This window comes from Limulus polyphemus, unplaced genomic scaffold, assembly GCF_000517525.1.
Source record: "Limulus polyphemus unplaced genomic scaffold, Limulus_polyphemus-2.1.2 Scaffold106, whole genome shotgun sequence".
NCBI classification, from domain to species: Eukaryota; Metazoa; Arthropoda; class Merostomata; order Xiphosura; family Limulidae; genus Limulus; species Limulus polyphemus.
In genome coordinates, this window is record NW_013665716.1 from 704,592 (window position 1) to 719,708 (window position 15,117).

The following is a 15,117-nucleotide window of genomic DNA, read 5'->3' on the forward strand; positions in this document are numbered from 1 at the left end:
TAAATAAATAGAAATAATACCCTGCAGTTATAGCATTGTCGGGTTAAATAATGTTAAAAAAAAGAAATTCTCTGATGTTGGTCTAGAAGAGTTTAAAGGATTAGTTAGACAACTCTTTACTCAGTATGGAAGAAGAAAACCACAGGATTGTAGATGTTCCATTTGCAACTAAAAGGACATATAGCCAGAAAATTCAAACAAAAGCTCTGTACTGCCAGTTTCGGTTTGTGTTTTATTTAACGCTCCTGAAGAAGCTGCAAAGCGAAACGTCGAGTGTCTACTTAAATAAAAAAGTACATTTTGGTGTTATAAGGTCGTTTATTTCTAGTATCAATATACAGTTAATGTCATAGGTGTTAACATGTTTCTTTCTGTTAACATACAGTTCACATTTTAGTTCATAGTATATTTTGTATTGTTAATATACAATTGATATTGTAGCTGTTAATGTGGTTGGCATTGTTGATATGCAGTTTGATACTGATTTGATAACACGTTTGGCATTGTCAGTATTGATACAGTAACATATAGTATGCTTGGCATTATTAAGTAGTAATACTATTGTCACTACTATTTTACAGTTTTCTTTTGAAGATATTATAATTTGAAACATATTGTTATATTTAATATATATATAGTACTGGAAATAATTACGAAACGCATAGGTGATACCGGGGCCTAAAATCTCGGCACCGTCGAGGAGACCCCAGCAGCCAGAACCCCCAAATCTAATGGTGAAGTGAAAGTATAGTTATTAATCGTACTATTATATACTCAGGTCCGTACGCAGAATGTTTGAAAGAGGGGTTTTAATTTGAGAGATCAAAAACCAACACACACTGTGCGAAGCACAATCAGCATGCTAATGTTACGAGTGTCTGGGGGCAAGTTCCCCAGAAAATTTGTAAACATAATAGGTACTATGAGGTTAAGTCTGGAAGCAATTTTGCATGAAATATAGGTTAAACAATTGCATGACTGTTCACATAAAATTCACAAACACCCAGAACGTTAAATATTATAAGCAGCTGCGTTATAACTATTTAATCATAATTTTTTACATCACAACATCTCCTCCCCCTACGTACGTGCGTGGCTGTATGCGAAAATTTATTATTTAGTTTAATTTAACCACAAATATTATTTCTAAGCTGAAAAATTAGACATTAAATTTAATATTTAAATTAATAACAATATAAATATTAGTATCTGTGCATTGCATTCACAATTTTGAATTTTCTGCCTCTGATCATTTCGCTCAGAGAAGAAACATTAACAAAGCAGCTCTTGCGCTATAAATTCTATTGTTTTTATTATTTACTCTTGTATAGTTTACAAATTGTAGACTCTAATATAAACGTAAATAATGTGAATAAACATGTAGCAACGAAACCAAAATTCTTGTAGTGTGTTTTGTTCAAATATCACACGTCTTCAGCAAAAAAATAAATTAAATCTTTTAAAATTTATTTACAGAAAAAGGTGTCTGTTTTGGAGAGAGGAAAGAAGCCATATTCCCGCTGAGAGGCCCCCTGAATCTACTCTAGCCTAACTACTAGTCGGGTACAATTTTCGGGCCGGTGTGATGCACATACAGGAGTCACAAACAATGAGTAATTGAAACTAAATGGTCAAATTATCATTAGTTAATAAATTATTATAAGCAGTCAGGGTGCCATCAATTTTATTTAAATTTCTAACGCCAAATGATTGAGGTGCACCTATACTTGTATTTGTTCCCCCACTTGCTTCACTGTAGAAGTTGTATGCTGACCGTGATAATGTTTTCTTCTCTGTCATCAAACAAACTATCATTGATTGTTGTCAACACTTTTTATTATTCTGAAAATTCGCTCCCATCCCATTTTTTGAAGTGTAATGCCCATTTCAGCCTTTCTATTTTAGTTATCTTTCCTAAGCAGAGGTTTTAAGTCATTGAGGCCACTTCATAATGCTAATGCTTATCCTACTGGTTTGGAGGTAACATTCACACTTGTACTTACAGTTGGTTATTGGTAAAATATCTACTAATATGTTGATTATAACTTAAAGAGAATATTCTAACTTACTTCACATCACTTTTCAAGAAGTTGAGCTATAGTACTCAACCACTGTATTATCAAGAGTGATAGTTTCAAGTAGAATTTCTGTACAGCTCCTATTGAAACATGAAAGTTTGCCTCAATCTGTTGCACAGAGTAACCTTCACCACCTAAAACATTGATTTCATCAAGTTTATCATGTGTTATTTCTGTCCCGGGAGCCAAGAGTGCATCACCACATTATTGCTAGGAATAGTGTAACTTGACGAATTATTTTATGAGAATTATACTGGTTTGGCACTATGTGATTGTACTTGTTGCAATTCATTTTCATTCAGTAGAGAAGGGTGGCTATTCCATAATACTTGTATTTTATACGTAGAGAAGGATGGTTATTCCATAATACTTGTATTTTATACGTAGAGAAGGATGGTTATTCCATAATACTTGTATTTTATACAAATTTCATTCAGAGTTTACATAATTATTTCTAATATTTTACATTGATTACTCATTTTACAGAGACCCCCTCCTCCCCTGCTAATACACACACATACATCCAAAAGACACTGTGTGATGTGTCAGGTAATTACTCGACCACATAACTGCTTAAATGTGGTAATATCAGGGGTAATCTGCAACACTGTTTTTGACTTTCAAAAGCATATGTTGCAAGTGCCCATCTTGCAGGAGTGTCGTTATCAAAAATTCTTTGTCCGTCCAGTTATTCAAAGATACCTGTCATCAAAGTCTGTAGTGGTAGCAATCTAAAGAATGTAGGTTTGCTACAACTTTGGCTACCAGCTGCTAGTAAGTGACAGAAGGAAAAGATGACGACTAGACACACTTGAATAGTGCAACACGTGTCAAACTTGAGTCTTAGTTGACCGATCGCTTCAAAATTAGTCAAGATTCAGCTATCTCTAATCATGCTATACGAAGAACATTACAAAAAAACAATTATATGACAATTGACAACCAGTCTGAAAATCGTTTATTTCAGATAAAGACAGGAAAGCATCTCTTTTTATCATAAGTGGAACAAGAAGAAAGACGAATATAGAAAGTGTGCCAAGTTTTTCTCAACTTTGTCTTGTTTAACTTACCCATTTTTACATGACAGGGTGTGTTCTTTTAAATAACTTGGCTCTTTTTTTATATATATCACATCTGACCCCTTTATTCTAACTTGGCTCTTTTTTGTACATGTAAAATATTTTGATCAAATTATATAAATACATTTAATGAATAAGTCATAAATGATTAATGTTAGTTTCTTAGATCGTACGTACACCTTACAGCTATAGACCTGACGTAAGTAAGTGACTTAAGTCATATGGCATCTGTTTATGGCACCATATTGGATGGAGATGAATATCATGATTACGCCGATAATGGCCTCTCGACTGGTACAATTACTAACGAAAATACAATGAATTCTCCCTTTTCAACTGAAGTGTGTCACTTGAATAAAGAATGTTGGACACGCTACTTACAAAAGCTTTCTTTGATGGGAATAAACGACCCATATTTACTTCCTAAACTGATGTTCAAAAAGTCTAAAGATGGGAGAGTGCCTGGGACTAACATGCCGGATTTACGATACCCAGACATTTAGAGTTATCTAATAAATTCAACATCAGCTTACACTTCAAATACTTTGAAGGCCTACGAAAGACTTGATGCCTATAAATAATTTATAGCTGGTTTTGTCAAGGAGATATGAATTTGACACTCGGGGTGAAAAGTACTTCATTATAAGAGCAAAGGAAGTCAAAGCTCGTTAGGTCCAGCTGTATTTTTCAACCTGACTCGTGCATAATCTTTAGGCCTAGTTAATAGTCTTTTCATTATTTATTAAAATTACGAAAGCTATGTTTATTATAACTTATATAAAAATTCATCTGACGAATTACAGCATCCCTATTATCTTCTTCTCCATCACTATATTTATTTTGTATAAAAGCTACAATAGTTTTGAAAGGAACAGAAGACGCTCAGACTGAATAAAAGCCATTAAAAGAACTTTGAGCCCCTCGCTTATTCTTAATGTTGTATTATTTAATATAAGTTACATACAATCTACATCGTATCAGCTCAAAGTTCCATTGAGAAACCAATACAATGTGTTTAAGAATTCATGAGATATTAGCCAAATAATATAACAAAGTCAGTTACAGATACAATCAATCTCTCTACCCCTCAGCTATAGCTATGACAACTAGTGGAAGTTTTAAAACCAAGTTAGACATAAAAACCTTTTGCCGGGTGCACGTGGAAATGATGTAACTAGAGCCCCCCCCCCCCCTTTCCACTCCAAAAAGCGAACACAGCTTAACATGGAGAGGAATGAATATATATATATATTTCCTTAGTGTATAATCCGTTGGCGTGTGTTGCTTTTTTCACCATGAAAAGATTGCTACATAATAGGTCATAAATTTTGCTAAGTTCTTTCTCAGTTTCTTACTTCTGTAATACTTAGCAGGATCTTTGACCCGTGACTGAGTTCCATAACCGACAAGCCCCGTCCATATTCACGTGCTTAAAACATGTGTGTCTGTATGGACATAGATTGATCGCTAGACAAATAATCACATATATTATTATTCATACAATCAGGTTTCGTGCTACTTTATACAAACAATTGACCACTTCAAATTCAACTAGCAATCGTTAAAATATTAGTTTTAAAGTAAAAGCCTCAGCAATTAATAATTTTAAGCCACTTAAAACTGTCAGATTTTGTAAAAACTCAATTATGCACTAGCTATATTTAAATCAAATATTTGTTGTGGAAAAGAGATAAATATTGTAGAAGCCATCCTTGTAACCTTTACACCAGAGTTTCTATACGTACAGTCTAAAGCTTTAACGCTACTTCGAGTCCTTCAACCTTAGTTCATGTGACAAAGACCATAAATGAATAATAACATTTAAACATGATTTACTCTATTTTCAAACATCGAATAAGGACATAAGTTTCGATTAATTAAACTGTGGCAAAATATTATAGATCTAAGGCTTATACCAGAGGGAATTCAGAAGCAGTTTACTTGGGGACTCCCAGTGATTCAGCGGAGTAGTCTAAGGACTTATAATGCTAAAAATCGGGTTTCGATACCCTGCGGTAGGCAGAGCACAGATAGTCCATTGTGTAGCTTTGCGCTTAACAGCAAACAAAGCGTACATGAGAAACTATAAAATTTTCAATTCTTAAGAATGCGTCCTGTTCTACTATTCTTGTTTAGATATAACATGTTAAACCCATGGTCGAATAGAACTTCTTTTTTCTTTGGTTTCTTCCATCCAGTGAATAAAGAAAAAAAGCGGACGAAAAAATGAACATCAAAGACATAGATAAAGAGGAAAACGTCTACCGTGATTTGTTGCCATTCATCCCAAAACAACTACTGTTTCCTTCTTCCTCCACCAGTATAGTTTACTTTATCCCTTCCATGACTCCAAATTTCCATCTTAAAGCAACAGAGTCGCTGAGCACGGAAGGCACGTCTCATAATTCACTCATAGGATTTAACCACCAAACCGTGAGGCATAAGTTCACCTAGCTTCCCAGTCACACAGGCTTTGAGAGTAGGGTTTCAGTTGATTTATTACAAACGTTCCTAAACTGAAGTTGTTATTATTATACGTTTCCTGGATGAACGTTCTCAAGATGTATGTGTGTTTTTATATTTTTGAGGTAACACTATTGTATTAATCAAAAATATATTCACATCTATAAAGTTATAGTAACACGTCATTTATATTTTATAGCATTTGTATCATGATTTTTAGAAGATATTGTGACGCTCACTCAGGTTCTGAAATATTGATATTTGTTGACTATTGTTTGTAGTTGTGATTGCTGGTTTAGCTCATAGGAATAATTTTTATTCAAGGAAGATTATATTTATGCCTATTTCTTTGTTTGTAAATGCAATGTCCGAAGCAGATAGCGAACCGCCATTTGTAGCTTTATAAGCCCTGGGGCTTACAGATGATCCACCAGGGGGACACGGTACGCCTTAAGTAAATTATAGGGAAAAGTGCAGTGAATTGTCTGGCTCCATTCATAAAAGGTGTAAAGAGGGTTCTAGTAAAATACAGACATAATATCAGTGAAACGAGAGAATCTCTCTCCCACGTATGTAACTACTTATCCCGGCTAGTTATCAGATTTGTTTTTTTTTTATGTTAAGGTACTGATTAGGCTTAGAGAATGAGTTTACGTAAGCCATTGACACAAATATACTGTAGCGCTTAAACAATTAAGAAGTTATTAAAATACCTCTATTCTCCAGTACTTTAAGCTTACCTATGTGACGGACATTTACTTTCCAAAGTATTAAAATTGCTAGGGATTGTTTGAAAACATATCCCATAATGCCTCAAATAAACAGTACATTTCTCAGCCTTGAGCATGTGTCTTTAAAGAATATTAATTCTGACAGTAAATCATTTATTTCTGTTTGAGCTGAGTGATATGATATTTAAGTAATTTGATTATTTTATTATGACACATCCGTTTGATTACCGATAGAAATAAATTTCAGCAAATTCTTCTGTTGTATTGTGAAACTTACAACATGTGAACTATCACATTTTATTTTATTTAAGTCCCTCGGTGACTCAACGGTAAGTTTGAGGCCTTATAACACTTCATATTGGGTTTCCATAGCCGCGGCGGGCACATCACAGACAGCACATTGTGTATCTGTGTGTTTAAAATAACAGTTTTGTTTATTTATTGTTTCTTTGCTTGCTATCTTTAATAAAACATAAAACACGTGTAAGTGTATGTCAAGCCAGAAAAAAAAACAACAAAATATCTAACAATGTGGATAGGTTAACCTTACTATTATCGAAAAAACAAACAAAATATCTAACAATGTGGTTAGGTTAACCTTACTATTATCGAAAAAAAAACAAAATATCTAACAATGTGGTTAGGTTAACCTATACTATTATCGAAAAAACAAACAAAATATCTAACAATGTGGTTAGGTTAACCTTACTATTATCGAAAAAACTAACAAAATATCTAACAATGTGGTTAGGTTAACCTATACTATTATCCGAGATCACTTTTGTATAAATGTAAATATTACGTACTTTTGCGATACAAGTTAAAAAACAACTGAATTCAAAGAATACTATTGTCTTCTGTATCCTAGTTGATATTAAATTAAACGTTGTGATGAATATATGTTCACTGTAGAATATGTTAAGTGAGATGCTGAGTTACAAATATTTACCAAAGAAAATGTAAGACTAAAGATTGTTTTACGTTAAATAATCTAAATATAAGTTATTTGATATTGAACCAAGTAAGATAAGCGTTATTTTATACGAAACAACTTTTGTATCATCCAAAAAAATGTGTGTTCGGTGAAACATACTTATTTGGTAAATATACTTTATGATAAAAATATTGATTTTCATTTATTGGTTCAATATATCAACTATAAGGCTTCTTCGGGATCTACATTCCAAATTACAAACACTATAAAATATAACCCTTTTTTCGGCAGTTTCACTCACAATTGAGAACACTAAAATAACTTTGAAGTGTTTATCATTAAGAATAGAGGTCTGATAAAAGCTTCTTATTTTTCGAGTAAGCGCCAATGTTTAAGCATGAAAATATGTTATCGAAGTGGTAATCACTCTCATTTTTTCCCCCTTTTAACCCTTTATTTTAGCTGTTTTTGCCTTTCAGTTACGTGCTACCCTGTTGCATATAGTTCGTTTTAAACAATGAACAGCGCGACATCTGGATAGTTTCATGCATTTTAAATAAACTGGGATAATAAACGTTAAAACAAACACACACACACACACAAAATGAACGTTTTGTTTTTATCAACAGCTTTTGTTATTCCTTTCTAGAAATATGCCTAAAGATGAGCAACTGCCTGAAGCAATATCCTCTATAATATACGTTTCCAGACGAATCCTTCGATTTGGGCTCGAAAAGAAATGAGTATTGACAGTAACGACGTACCATAGAAATTCGAGTACACGTCAGCTAGGCAAAGCTAAATCTAGTTTAAGCTAGTTCATGCAATGTTACAGTTCCTTGACGCTTCCAAGTTGAAGTTCTTCCTTGAGAAATTTGTTTTTGAAAGAGAAAAAACGTTATATAAAAGTCTGATTCCAAGTGTTGTTAACATTGTAAATTGTTAAAATATCAAAGATGAAATATTAGATTTTCTTTTTCGTATTTTGTGTCCAACAGAAACGAGTCTCTCTTTTTCTTTATACTGGTTGTTATTGAAATAATCTTGAAAACAATGTGGTCAAATAAATTAGTGGGGGACGCTGCAAGAAAATTTTAAACTGTGTATTTTTTGTAAAAATCCCAAAAATCTGAATGTTCATTTCAAGATGCAGAATATACTATTTAATACTTCTATATAAAAAAAAAAAACTAAACAAGTGGATAGACAAAAAAATTGTGTAAAGCCAACGTACAAGTAAAATTCGAAACTAAACTTTGAGGTATTGTCTGTTTTATTACTAACAGTACAGCTACATCATGAGCTCAATGTGCCTATCAGAGAGATTGACCCCCGATTTTTAGATTTATAAATCCTCAAGCTTAATACTGAGCCACCCGGAGAAACGTTTAAAAAACGTGCACAAATATATTTAACAGAAAATTATACATGAATTACAAAACCTGTTGTCTTCTAACAAGTAAAGATGTGTATGCATTGTTTTGATAATTCATGGTACAAGTTTTACTTCAGTAACGTCACCTACAGAATACGTAATTCCCAAATCATTTTGAGTGAGTTATTATATAACCAGATGTTGTCGTTTTTTTAAACGTATCCAAAACGCGAATATCTTAGAATAAGTTTTTCCCCCTGTCGTTTGAAGTTGCTTATAAAGTATATGTTAAATGACGTGGTCGTTCATTGCAGGGGAAGACTAGGGGTCCCAAGGGTGACATAGAGGGTTAAATCCGAACACCGACCCTGTATGTCATTCCCCGAGGGCTCTTAGGATATTTGCCAAGTTTGGTAACAATTGGTTCAGCGGTTCATCAGTTATAAGCAGACAAATTTTTGTCAAATAATGGTTTCTAGGTTTTGTATGAATATTGCTACAATAGAAACAAATAAAGGACTAAAATAATATCCGCGGTAAAGAAAGTTTAAAGTTTTAAAATTTTCAATTTGTAAGTCTCCCGGTGGGTCAGTTTACAGAGTTATAATGTTAAAATCCGGGGTTCGATTCGCCGAGGTGTAAAAAACGCAGATAGGTCATTATGTAGCTTTACGCTTAAAAACCCAAATAACATCTTTAAAATTTTAGAATACCCTATTTAAACTTTATTACTATAGGTGTCAAATGTTATGTGCGATCATGCCATTGGATAAACGTAATTTTCGTTTTAGCCCCATGCAAGTGGAGAGGGAAGAACACCCTCAAAGTTTGTTAGTAAAGATTATGTAATCTTGCTATTTTTTAACGCAGCAGAAGTTGGTAAGCACTTCCGAGTTTTTACTGCTAAATAGTTACCCCTTCTTTCAGTAAAACTTTGTCAACAGAACGTAGTGTTGCCCTTTCTTTCTGTGAAAATTTTTATCAACAAAACTTAAGTTATTTATCCCTTCTTTCAGTAAGACTCTATTTCAACCATTGCCACTTTCTTCAGTGAAACGTTGTGTCAACAGAATTTAGAATCACACTTGTCTGAAGTTTCTTCTTAAATAATCAGAAATACTGTTTTCGTAAACTGGTGAAAATAATATCCTTGCAACAGATTTCAGTGATTAGGCTTATGCCTCTAGAAATTTGCTTACACTGATGTTTGAGTTGTTGCTCAAAAAAGAAAACTAGTATTTAAAAACATAAAGTTAATAAAACTCTGATTAACTGTACAGATAAGTCACAAAATGTGTGTGTTGCAGAAGACTTGGCAAATATATCCAGTAAACTTTTAGTTTTACGAGAAATTCAAAATGTACAAACTATGTGATAATGAAGTTGTTGGATATACAAGATTGTTTAGCTTAATATTTATTATTTGGTGTTTTAATATTTAATGATTATTTAGTTTGAATGGCGGGAGTGTTGGAAGTTAATTATTTTGAGAGTGATAGTTATGACAAGTTTATTATGTAACTTTGTACGAGTCGTACGTTCTGTATGCAGTTTGGTTGTTGTACTAGGCTTTAGTAATATTGTTGACATCATCTTACTGGAAGCTTCCAAGTTTTTCTAGTTATGTGTAATATTGTTGCTACTAGAGAGCTAGATAGTTAAAGATTTTTCTGTCGCGTATTATAAATACGTGCAGATACAGCAAGTTAAGTAATATAGAAAAAAAGGTTAGATAGTGAAAGAAAAACGTGAAGTTAGCCAGCGTGCGGGTGATTAGCCTTAACAGGCGATTTCTATAGTGTGTTTCACAGCTGTATTGTAACAACAAAGATAGGAAAAATAATTTGTCTTGTCAATTGGGTTCTAAAGTAACTGAACCAGCCTGTGTGGACTTTTGACGAAAAAAAAAGATAATTATTTAAAGCTCTGGATGCAACTGTGGTAACCAACAAGGTAACGTAAGTGAATTTAAGTTACATTGTATAGTAAGAAACAGAGTAGAGGAGAATAATTCTTCTTGTCTATTGAGTTCTTAAGTAACTGAACCAGCCTGTGTGATAAGAAAAACTAATTATTTAAAGTTTTAGATACAGCTGTGATATCCTTTCGTGTAAAGAAATTCTGCACATAGGTTTGACTTTTTTGAATATATTATTTTAATACAATTGGATTGTGTGCTGTCCGTTTATTGTTCGAATTTATCGCCAACAAGTCACAGACACCTACTGTAAAGATTCCAAGCCTATATACAAAAAACCTGACAGAAATAAACCTGTGAAAAGTACAGATGTAAAAGTTTCCCAGTGCTACTTGACCATTGGTGTCCAAATAATGAGGGACAAAGCGTGGCAAAGCGGTTAGCATGCTGGACTGCGAATGAGAGAATCCATGTTTCGCGACCTGTTTCCGCAAACTTGCACTCCGCTATTTGAGGCTATGGGTGTGCTATAAGAGTAATGAGAGTATTCCAAGAGTTGTTGGTTGGTGCTGTTGAACAACTATCTTTCCTTTCGTCTACCACTTCAAAATTAGAGGCGGTTATTGTAGATTGTCCTTATGTAGCTTTGCGCGAATATCCGAAACAAACAAATATTGAGGCTCCACTTAAAATGAAATATATCGATTAGGCAGTCAGTCTTATATGTGGCTAGATGTGGACGTCCGTGACGCGACATCGTAGAACTCAGGATAGCCCCCCCCCCGTGATTCAGCAGCTAACATCGTCATCCAAACCTACTAAGAGCAAAAGATCGATCTGACAAATCATACTGCTAGCCAGCAGACCGAGACGTCGTTTTACAATGGTGTCTCGCCAAATGAATTGTTTCTGTTGTTTCTTTGATTCAGGAAGAGGGAGCTTTGACAAGCTTACAACCTTCGTCATTTTGTCATTCTGTTCACGATTAGTTGTGTAATGCGGAACATTTATATTCTGACCCTATACAATAATAGCTGAAATAAAATTGCATCAAAACTTTATCAGTGTAAAATGATGGAGTTGGCCAACTTTGGACGAAAAAGCAAGTGAACAATTTAAGTGTTAGAAATGTAAAAAATAAAATAAACGATTATATCAGACCACAACAAAAACGGTTTTTTTGTTTGTTCGTTCGAAGTTGAGCACAAAGCTACACAATGGGATTTCTGTGCACTGCCCATCACGGGTATCGAAACCCGATTTCTAGCGTTGTAAGTCCGCACACATACCGCTGTGGTACTGGGGGGGGGGGCAACAGAAGTGGAATTTTATAAATATGGAAAGGAAAGGGGTATAGTAATTCACTTAATAACTTTGATTCAAATGTATTGATTTAGTTAATAATCTGACCCGGCATTAAGATATAAAATATTTGATGTATAGGGCGAGGGGGTATACAAGTATTCATATAAGAACCCCAGACAGAGAAAATCAGTTAAATATTTAACATTGGAGACGGGGGGGGGGACTTCGATATTAATATTCAGATATAAAATCGATCCTAAAGGGTTAACACATTGACCCTGAGGGGAGTTCCGATGGAAACATTCAGTTGACAAGTTAATCTTGTGTCTGAAGGCTGATTTAAGTTAAAAAATGATTTAATTGCAGTGACTAACGGGCTATTTTTTTAATTCAATACACCACTCGCTTGGTGTGAGAGAGTTAGTGTTTTCAAGCCTAGGCCTGGCCACCCTTCAGAGGGAAATTTCGAGTATGAACAATTAAAACATTCAGATTGAAACTTAATCTTTTTCTATCAAAGGTGAAACTTAACTATTAGGTGTTCCTTCAATACACAATATAAAGGTCAAGCGTGGCCTAATGGTTAACGAGCTTGGATTGTGAATCCGAGGGATGATGGTTCATGTCCCGTTGCTGAAAAACAAAAAAACACGCGCTTAGCACTCTGGGGCCATAAATGTGTTATCAGAATGACGATTGATTTCCACTATTTCATCTGTTGAGAGTAGCCTAAGAGTTGGCAGAAGATACTGTTGACTAGTTGATTCACCTCTTGTCTATCGGTTGAAAATAAGGGACGGTTGTGAAAAGATTATTATTTTGCATTGCGCGAAAAATTCAAAACAAACAATGCTATGACAACATTCTATTTACTGTTATATTTATAAACCAGTTGATTAGTGGTGTAAATTAGAGTATTGTTTTATAACGCTACATATCATTGTTTCTACTGTCTCCAGTTGGTATACTCAAATCTCTTTTTTTTTTGTAACTTTACACACTGTTATTACAATTTCCCTTCAGCTAATATTTTACATATTAAGTTCTATTGCTTCTGTCTTGTCATAATATTTGAAATATATATATCTAAGATGAAAGCGATGCATCACGTGACACCACGGGAAAGTCTTCCAACAATGTAACTTTTGTTTGTTTGTGCTATCTGTGCTCTGCCAATCTCGAGTATCGAAACCCGATTGTCAGCGTTATAAGCTACTAACTTACCTCTAAACCAGATATAGGCGGAATAGAAAACATTAGCTCTTCAACTATGGAAAATGTTGAGCGACCATTGGGAAAGTTATTGAATCCTACTCTCGTCAAGTTTCAATATGTTACGACATCGGAGGTCACGTGACGCTAGTATCACGCCACAAGCTTCTCGAACGTTCACGTCCTTTCCTGAAATATCGAGAGTTTACTAGATCTCGGTATTCTTTTATATATAAGACGGTCACAACGTGACGGCAATAATGTAATGTGTAATTGAACTGCGGAGAGAGTATATTGTTGAGCACGTGAGACGTTCGTTGTGAATTATAGCGTTTGTTATAGCGCGACTGTTGAAATTAAGTGTATCGCAAAGTTGTATTCAGAAAGAATAAACCGGTTTTATTTAAGAAAGGACTTGTATCGGGTAAAGTTTCTTCGGAAAGAATTTTTACGGAAAATTAACAAACGAATATTATAATAAAAATATTTAAATTTCATAAAAACAAGTAGGGATCAAAATATGCGTAACCTATAGCTATAGTAATATAGAAAGCTTTAATGCTACAAAAAGTATGCAAACAAGAAAGTCAAAACTACGAAAACTGATTAACTTAAAATTTAAAAAGTTAACCCTACTTGACTCCGACTAACATAATTACAGTGATCTGCTAAAATAGGAATACTTTTTTTTTTACTAATATTAAGTAACTCAGTTTTTGTAGTCTTGACCTTCATGTACACACACACAGATATATATATAATAGACGATGCGCTACTTTGGACATCTAATTAGATTTGAGAGTAGGTTGACAGAGATAATAAAATGGAAATAAGCAAGTATAATAACTTTTTTAATTTCTTAGAGACAAGTAGGGATCGATATACGTAATGTAGCTAGCTATAGTATTTTAGAAAGTTTTAATCCTACAAAAAGTATTGAAATAAGAAAGTCAAAACTGTAAAAACTGAGTTTCTTAAAATTAAAAAAATAGCCCTACTGCAGTAAATCACTCTAATTATTTACTTAAGGATATATATATTTGTGTTTGTGTGTGTGTGTATATATATATATATAGTATCTGGACAAATATTTTCAGACACTATTGTAAAAATAAAACGTTTTGACAAGCAATCAATAACTTCGGATGATATATATTCCACTTACTGCTATAAGCACCCTTAGGAATTGTGTAGGTTTGTTGTGAATTTCACGCCAAGCTACACGAGAGCCTATCTGCAATAGCCGTCCCCAATTTAGCAATAAAAGACTAGGGGGAAGGCAGCTAGTAATCACCACACACCGCCAATCTTGGGCTACTCCTTTACCAACATATAGTGGGATTGACCGTCACATTATAACGCCCCCAAAGCTGAAAGGGTGAGTCAAACCTGCGAACAACAGATTGTGAGTCGAGTGCCCTAACCATATGGCCATGCCAGATACTGCGTAGTAATATGGAGGTAATGAACGTATATTTACCAAAATCGCTATAGTTATGAACTCGAACCTGACTTATAAAGCAGTTCCAAGTTTTCGTGTCGCGTGACAACGTTTCGTGGCATTTAGTTTTGTTAAGGTTGTCTGGTATAAACTATTTAGTTTACCAGAGTAATGATAAATATTATTATGACAAAACGATGCTTGACGCTGGTCTGCTTGTTTGCTTTCGGATATTTGCGCAAAGCTACTCAAAAGCTATCTGCGCTAGCCATCCCTAATATTGAACTGGTAGACTAGAGGGAAGGCAGATAGTCAAAAGCATCCACCGTCAGGGGCGTATCTAGGCACATGCAAGTTCGCCTGTGAGTAACATTGAATTTTATTTCCTATAAAATGTTAATCTTATTGTATTCTCCCAATAGAATTTAGAGAAAAAAAATTACAGTGATCAAAATGTATTTTTTTTACAATATCTGTGTCAACTGAATGGTTTATTTTTTCAAGATTAAATATGCAAAAAATGTAATCAGAATGTGCCATTTCAGGTTTGAATTTCAAAATTTTATCAAGGTTCCACGAGC

General features: G+C 34.0%; 1 long non-coding RNA gene across 1 annotated transcript; it reads left to right on the top strand.

Annotated features, from left to right (window-relative positions):
* The first annotated feature begins 1,481 nt into the window (after positions 1-1,481).
* On the top strand, positions 1,482-8,200 carry LOC111088873. The gene is made up of 3 exons (XR_002613255.1): positions 1,482-1,613; positions 5,356-5,720; positions 7,935-8,200. It is a non-coding gene; the product is annotated as an uncharacterized LOC111088873 (long non-coding RNA).
* Positions 8,201-15,117: the final 6,917 nt, after the last annotated feature.